The sequence below is a fragment of the Mytilus galloprovincialis genome, chromosome 4 (genome assembly GCF_965363235.1).
Source record: "Mytilus galloprovincialis chromosome 4, xbMytGall1.hap1.1, whole genome shotgun sequence".
Classification (NCBI taxonomy): Eukaryota; Metazoa; Mollusca; class Bivalvia; order Mytilida; family Mytilidae; genus Mytilus; species Mytilus galloprovincialis.
Window position 1 is genome coordinate 983,039 of NC_134841.1, and position 8,231 is coordinate 991,269.

The window sequence follows — 8,231 nt, forward strand, 5'->3', positions numbered from 1 at the left end:
CTGGCTGACAATAAAGATAACTTAATTAGGGGTTTGTTGGAATTAAAGACAATGCCAACTGGTTTGCTAGAATGAGAGAACTGGCTGAAAGAAAGTATTCTTTTTAAACTTATTTTAGGTGTATGGTATAATTATTACTTATCATAGATACCTGGCTAAAAAACGAGTACATAAAAAAGGCAACAGTAGTATACCGCTGTTTGAAAGTCATTAATCGATCGAGAGAAAACAAATCCGGGTTACAAACCGAGGGAAACACATCAACTAAGACGTATATAAGACTAGCGTTTTGTCTACAAAAGACTTATCAGTAACGCTTGTATAAAGTAGTTAAAAATGTCAAATAGTTATCAAAGGATCCAGGGTAATAGTTTGGTACGCCAGACGCGCGTTTCGTATAAATAAGACTCACCAGTGACGCTCTTATAAAACTAGAGGCTCTTAAGAGCCTGTGTCGCTCACCTTGGTCTATGTGCATATTAAACAAAGGACACAGATGGATTCATGACAAAATTGTGTTTCGGTGATGGTGATGTGTTTGTAGATCTTACTTTACTGAAATTCTTGCTACTTGCAATTTTCTCCATCTACAATCAACTTCACCCTTTAATTGCAGAGGAAAATATATTGTTAAAATTTACAAAAATTTACCAATTTAAAGAAAATTGTTAAAAATTGACTATAAAGGGCAATAACTCCATTTTGGTCATGTTGACTTATTTGTAGATCTTTCTTTGCCGTTTACATTTAATCTCTATAATAATATTCAAAATAATAACCAAAAAACAGCAAAAATTCCTTACAAATTACCAATTAGGGGCAGCAACCCAACAACCAGTTATCCAATGCATCTACAAATTTCAGGGCAGATAGATATTGACTTGATAAACAATTTAACCCAGTCAGATTTACTCTAAATACTTTGGTTTCAGAGTTATAAGCCAAAATCTACATTTTACCCCTATGTTCTATTTTTAGCCATGGCGGCCATCTTAGTTGGTTTCCCCGGTCACCGGACACATTTTTCAAAGCAGATACCCTAGTATTGCTTGTGGCCAAGTCTGGTTAAATTTGGTCTAGTAGTTTCAGAGGAGAAGATTTTTGTAAAAGTTAACGACGACAGATGACGGACGACAGACGACGACGGACGACGGACGCCAAGTGAGAAGAAAAGCTCACTTGGCCTTTTAGGCAGGGTGAGTTAAAAAGTAAGAAAGCCAATCAAGTATAAAGTTGAAGATGGAATAGATGGAACTTTGTTGTTATTAAATGTAGTGAAATGAAAAGGAACTTGAAATAAAAGGTATCGTCCTGAACATGCATGAAATATTTGCCACTGGACGTAAGGTATCGTCCTGAACATGCATGAAATATTTGCAACTGGACGTAAGGTATCGTCCTGAACATGCATGAAATACTTGCCACTGGACGTAAAGCAAACAAAATCAATTTTTAAATCAAATGTACAACTTCATGGAGAGTGGTAGATCATTAAAATTGAGAATGGAAATGGGGAATGTGCTAAATAGACAACAACCCGACCATAGAAGAAAAACAGCAGCAGAAGGTCACCAAAAGGTCTTCAATGTAGCGAGAAATTCCCGCACCCGGAGGCGTCCTTCAACTGGCCTCTAAACAAATATATACTAGTTTAGTGATAATTAACGCCATACTAATTTCCAAATTGTACACAAGAAACTAAAATTAAAATAATACAAGACTAACAAAGGCCAGAGGCTCCTGACTTGGGACAGGCGCAAAAATGCGGCGGGGTTAAACATGTTTGTGGGATCTCAACCCTACCCCTATACCTCTAACCAATGTAGAAAAGTAAACGTATAACAATACGCACATTAAAATTCAGTTCAAGAGAAGTCCGAGTCTGATGTTAGAAGATGTAACCAAAGAAAATAAACAAAATGACAATAATACATAAATAACAACAGACTACTAGCAGTTAACTGACATGCCAGCTCCAGACTTCAATTAAACTGACTGAAAGATTATGATTTCATCATATGAACATCAGGCACAATCCTTCCCGTTAGGGGTTTAGTATCATACCATCATAACATATATGAGAAGAACATAACCCGTGTCATGCCAACAACTGTTTTTTGAATAAATATGTGTAGTTCTGATGCAAAGACCCTATAAGTGAATCAATATTAACGCCAATCTTTAATGACCTGACAACAGTTTCGTAACTATATCTCTTCTTAATAAGTCTATTCAAAGGTTTTGTTAGTTTTTGAGGTGAATATTGACACCTTTGTGCTTTATAAAGAATATTTCCATAAAAAAATGGATGTGAAATACCTGAACGTATAAGAAGTCTGCATGTTGAGCTATATTTACGAATGATGTCCTTATACCGATGATAAAATTTAGTAAATGTTTTGACTAGTTTGTGATATCGAAAACCCTGGTGTAATAATTTTTCAGTAATACATAAATTTCTCTCGTTAAAATCTAAAACATTGTTACATACACGAGCGAATCGTACAAGTTGAGATATATAAACACCGTAAGATGGTGACAAGGGAACGTCACCATCTAAAAATGGATAATTAACGATAGGAAATGAAAAATCATCTCTTTTATCATAAATTTTAGTATTCAGCTTTCAGTTAGTGATATAGATGTAACACTCCCAAACGTGTCCTTCCCCCCAAACGTGTCCGATTTCCCCAAACGTGTCTATTCTCCCCAAAAGTGTCCATAATATTCAATATTCCCCAAACGTGTCCGATTTTAGAACCCCCAAACGTGCCCGATACTATTGTTATTCGCCCAAACGTGTCCACTTTTAAACGCCCGAACGTCTGGCGTCTTTTAGCGCTAATACATGTCCTAACCGCGACATCAATAACGTTCACGGCAGTTCTATGATGGGGGACATAGTTGATGAAGTGGTAATTTATTAGCATTAACTTGTTCAATGCCGGTTGTTAATGATTATCATTACTGAAAATTGAATATATAACATATGCATTAACTTTTGACTTAATTTGCTTATTGTCCAGTTGCAAGTAAATCATGCTCATTTAAAGCGAACATACAAATAATTCTGGTACAGTTCAATTAATCGTTTACTATGTAAATTATTTTATACTAATAAACTCCGATGATGCCTTTTATATTAATCAGAATATCGCACGGTGGGCTTTCAGTCGAATTGACCTTCCATCTTTTTTTATCAGTTCTAATTTTTAATAAATTTTAGGATACGAGCGTCACTAAATACACACGAACAAGAGAAATAACGTCCAGTGCCAAATATTTCATTCGTTATTTGAACGATATCATATTAACGATATATACTGTAGATAGGTTATATTATCAAACCGGGAATTTATTATTGGGCATTAATTTTTACGGTTATTTGGGATGACCACTAATCTATAGAAAAATATATACGAGTAAAGACCGATTTGTTTATGACTTCAGTAAGAAACTACTTCAATGTCTGTTATGTAATATAGAGGCCGTTTCAAATTAAAAAAAATGATGCCTTCCAAAATACAATGTATGGCACATTATATAGAGTGAAATGCTACAAACATTTTAATGCGCATAGAAAAAGAATTTAAGTAATTTTTTTTTTTATCTTTTAATGAAATAGTAAAAGATCGTAAAATGAGTATACAATGATAATAATAATAATAAAAAAAACAACACACAAATAACCTACGTTTTTATAATATGAACACGAATGATAGTTCCAGTAAAATAAAAAGCTTAGTATGGACACGTTTGGGGGATTGGACACGATTGGGGGTTTATTAAAAAATGTACACGTTTGAGCGTTTATACAAATGACACGCTTTGGCGCCCTTTGGCAACTAGACATTTTTTTGCAGTTCAGTGACGTCGATGTGGACACGTTTGGGGGAATCGGACACGTTTGGGGGAAGGACACGTTTCTGAGTGTTACATAGATATCAAGATCGAGGAAAGGGCAGTGGTCATTGTTAGTATTAGCTTTATTTAAAGTAAGTTCAACAGGATAAATTTCTTTAATATACATACTGAAGTCGTCATTATTGAGAGCCAAAATATCATCAAAATATCTAAAAGTATTATTAAATTTGTTTATCAGATGTTGCTTTGATGGGGCTTTGCTTATTTTTGTCATAAATTGTTACTCATAGCAATACAAAAACAGGTCCGCAATAAGTGGTGCACAGTTAGTCCCCATTGGAGTTTCGATAATCTGACGATATACGGAATGCCCAAAGCGAACAAAAATGTTATCTAGTAAAAATTCAAGGGCATATATAGTATCAAAGCATGTCCAATTGACATAGTTTTTTTTGTTTATTGCTACTAAAAAATGACCTAAAAGAGTTTGAACATATATATTCACATTCTGACTTTTTAAATGCCCATTTAATTAGGTGTGTGAATTTTTTCCTAATGAGAATGTGAGGCAATGTGGTATGCAGGGTAGACAAATCAAAACTTTGAACAGATTTAAAATCACCAATATAAGCATGCAATTTATCAAGTATTTCCAACGAGTTCTTGACACTCCAAAAGTAATTAATTCCACTATTTTCGAAGGCCTTATTTGAACAATTTATTATCAAGTTTTTAATTGTACCAAGTGTGCTGGTAAGAAGAATAGACAATTTAGTAGTGGAACAATGGCTTGAAGACGAAATAAATATTTGTAAGGTGTTTTGTGTAGCTTCGGAAGCCAGTACATAGTTGGGACTTTCATTGTATTTGGCTCTGCTTGTAGAGCGGTAGCTAAAAGTTTATGTTTGTTACAGATGTCGTTTTCTGAAAATGGAGTCAGTTGGAATGTTGGTGAATTGGTGATTTCTTTTTTCAGAACCTCAATGTAAAATTTACGTCAAACAATAATAATATTTTTAGCAGCTTTATCGGCCGGGACAAAAACAAATTTCTTGGCTAGTTCTTTTAGTTTATGTTTGATACGAGAAATAGTTTTTTGTGGTTATTGTTAATAGTAAAATGTTCTTTAAAATGTTGAATACGTATATCACCTATCTTCATTACTGAATTAAAAAAAAGAGTCCAAAGATTTTTTGTCAGCTTTTTCCCGTTTTATCCATTTCATACAGTAAGTATGGAGTGAGTCGTGGATGATATTACGACACTCATTCCAATTAGTAATTGACGGGGGACGATATTTAGGTCCTTTACTGAGGTATGATTTTAACTCTCGGTCTTGAACGATGTTAAGATCTCCTGTTATAACATGGGAAATGGGTCCATAAATATATTCGGAGGTACTACAATTACATGAAGTAGGTGTATTTTCACTAATATTAACATCTTTACACAGTTGACTGTAATTAAACACAAATTTCCGGGTAGATTTCTTGTAAATATAACAAATAAGAGGTAGCTCAGTATTGTCAAAATATCCAGGAATTTGTTCTTTAACAGAATGGTCGTTAAATATACCGGCAATATTTACAAAATCAAAACCTTTATTGACATACTTTATTTTAATAAAATGTTTTTTTATGATCTTCAGGGCGATCAATTTTGGGAAATAGTTTAGAATAACAATATGCCATAATAATTTGAACAATTTCATACTCAGGACTGCTATATGAAATTGTGTTGCAATCCTCCAAAATTTGTTTCTAACATATTAACCGGCAATGAACAGAGTTTTGTTAACAGATAATGTCTGCCGTTGTTTTTTGAAATAGAAATTAGGTCCGAAATATTGGTATGATTGGTCCGAAATTTTCTTTGATTGCAATTTGTCCTACGATCGTGAGAACGGTTTTTACGAACAGTTTTAGAAACTATATTCAAAATGTTAACGGAATCGGTTCTAGATATATTACCAATTCCCATTATATTATCATTAAGACCGAGAGGGTAGACTGTCAGTAAATTTTTAATCCAATTTAATTCAATTATTTTCCGTGATCGTACAAACTTTGAAAGAGATTCACCAGGCTGCTTATTTACTACTTCTAAAGGTTGAACTGCTAAATATTTAAAAGGATGGTTGTGCTTCTTAAGGTGTTGGTAAATGATACCTTTGAATTTATTGGGTCTTTTAAAACGATACAGATGTTCTTGAGTGCGTTTAGATAAATATCGTCCAGTTTCTCCTACGTACTGAATACCACATCCCGGTTTGTTTCATGTGAGTAAATAAATAATACTGTTTGTTTTTCAAGTTATAACAGTTTCAAAATTCAAAGAAAATGTGCGACCATTAAAAGTGAACCTAACCGTATTGTTGGTGGAAAGAAGGGGACATGTAAGTCATTTTTTGGTATGACACTTATCGATAGAAGGGTAATCACGATTTTTATTGTTAAAAATGTTAGCGATGGTAGTATTTTTAGATAACCGATTTTGAAGATTGAGACGTGTAAATACACTTTGAACAAGTTTAGTATTAAATATTTTTCCATTTCTAAGCTTCATAATTGTTTCATTGTCTACAATGTTTTTCATGTTGTTGGTAAAACATTTGAATTTCGTTGAAGCTAAAATATTCTGTCCGTCTTTAACTTTTTTTGTGTGTAATCTCAATACTTTTAGGGCATATGAAACAGTTACAGGGGTGGTAATGTAATCGCTTACAAAAAAAAAATTGGCAACATTTGGAAAAGAATTATTTTAAGAAAACTGGAGAATAGGAGATGTTAAAAAATTTATTTTATATTATTTTGTAATTATCTTTTAAAACAAGAAGTGTTGGGTTGTTAGCAAAGGTTAGAAATGTCCAAGAACCCAGAAATTCTAGTAATGTGCAAAATTAATACTCTCTTCAAAAATTGGCACAAGAAGCTTTATTTTTTCATTTTGACTGAAGGAGAAAAGGGTTGCATTCAATCTTTCATCAAAATATCAGTGTGGGATTAAAACTGTATTGTATGCCCTTTAAGTTTTTCTGTACCAATTTAAGCTAAATATATAATGGAAGATCAAACTCATAATGTCTTGATTTAGGAATACAAATTGACCATTTTAGTGGATTTAAAGATGTTAATAAAATTCAAGCACAATTTAAAAATTCATATTGCTCTTTCATAGCTTTTTTAAATGTTTTGGAAAGTTCTTTTGCTTAAATTTTTTTGGGAAAGAGTGTTACTAATGATTTTACTGAAGGAAAGACAAATCCAGTAAAGAACTTATTTTTAAGAGATTTGCTAAATGTAATTTTACTCCTTATAGTTAAGCAGCTTACCTCACAAATCATGCAAATGGTGATACAAGCATGAAACTTTGTAAGAACATGCCTTTAGGTGTGTGTAATCATATTAAGGAGGTAGCCACAAAAAAAATTTATCCGATCATGGCGGCCATCTTGGATTTTCGAAATGACGTCTTCACAGGAAACAGACATCATATGTATGGCCTGTTTTGCTTGTTTTGTATCCAAAAAGTTACAAAATGGAGTAAATCATTGTTATATAAGATAAAGTATCACTTTCGGTCAAATATCGGTCGATAACCAACTCCTGGTTTATGAATATCCCGAATATGACTGTTTTATAACCCAAATAATGTCAGTCGTTATATTCCACAAATCTTCGATTGCTACATTAGGTTCAATAGGTTATGGACCAATAGAGGGAGTAATTTTATTCTGGTTAACCTTTTTGAGAGTGTGTGTTCTCATTGGTATAAGACGTGTCTCAGTACTTGTCTATCCACCGTTCATATTTTTAGTTACGAAGTTTTATTTGCAATTCTGATCGGATATTGATTTGAAGGAATTCTATCCCTATTACTAACACAGTTCTATAATAATACTGTTGTTAATAATCAAATAACATAATTAGAAAAGTTATCTTGAATTTTATACAATTTCTAGAATTTTACCTGTGACGTTTCTCTGTGTTGCGTAAATTTATTCATGTCACAGACACACACTCTTCGTGCACTTCTCTAATATTCGATTAGTTTCACTCGGTTATAGTTTGCTGTTGCATTTATTTATTGCTCAGATAATATTTGCGTATCTTAGTTTTTGAAATGGCGAAAAGAATTCGCTTATCAGATTCTTCAGCAGATAGTTGGGGAAACTGATTGGACAAAATGTTGTTTGTGTCAGGAGGTCACAACAGACCTACTGAAATCGTCAGACAAAGGATATACAATGTTAGACAAAAATATCCAAAATGCCAAGTACCATAATTTTTGTAGGATAAAGTTCAATAATACTAAACTTGAGAGAACCCAGAATCGCAATATGTCACCGATACCATCTGGAAGTTCTA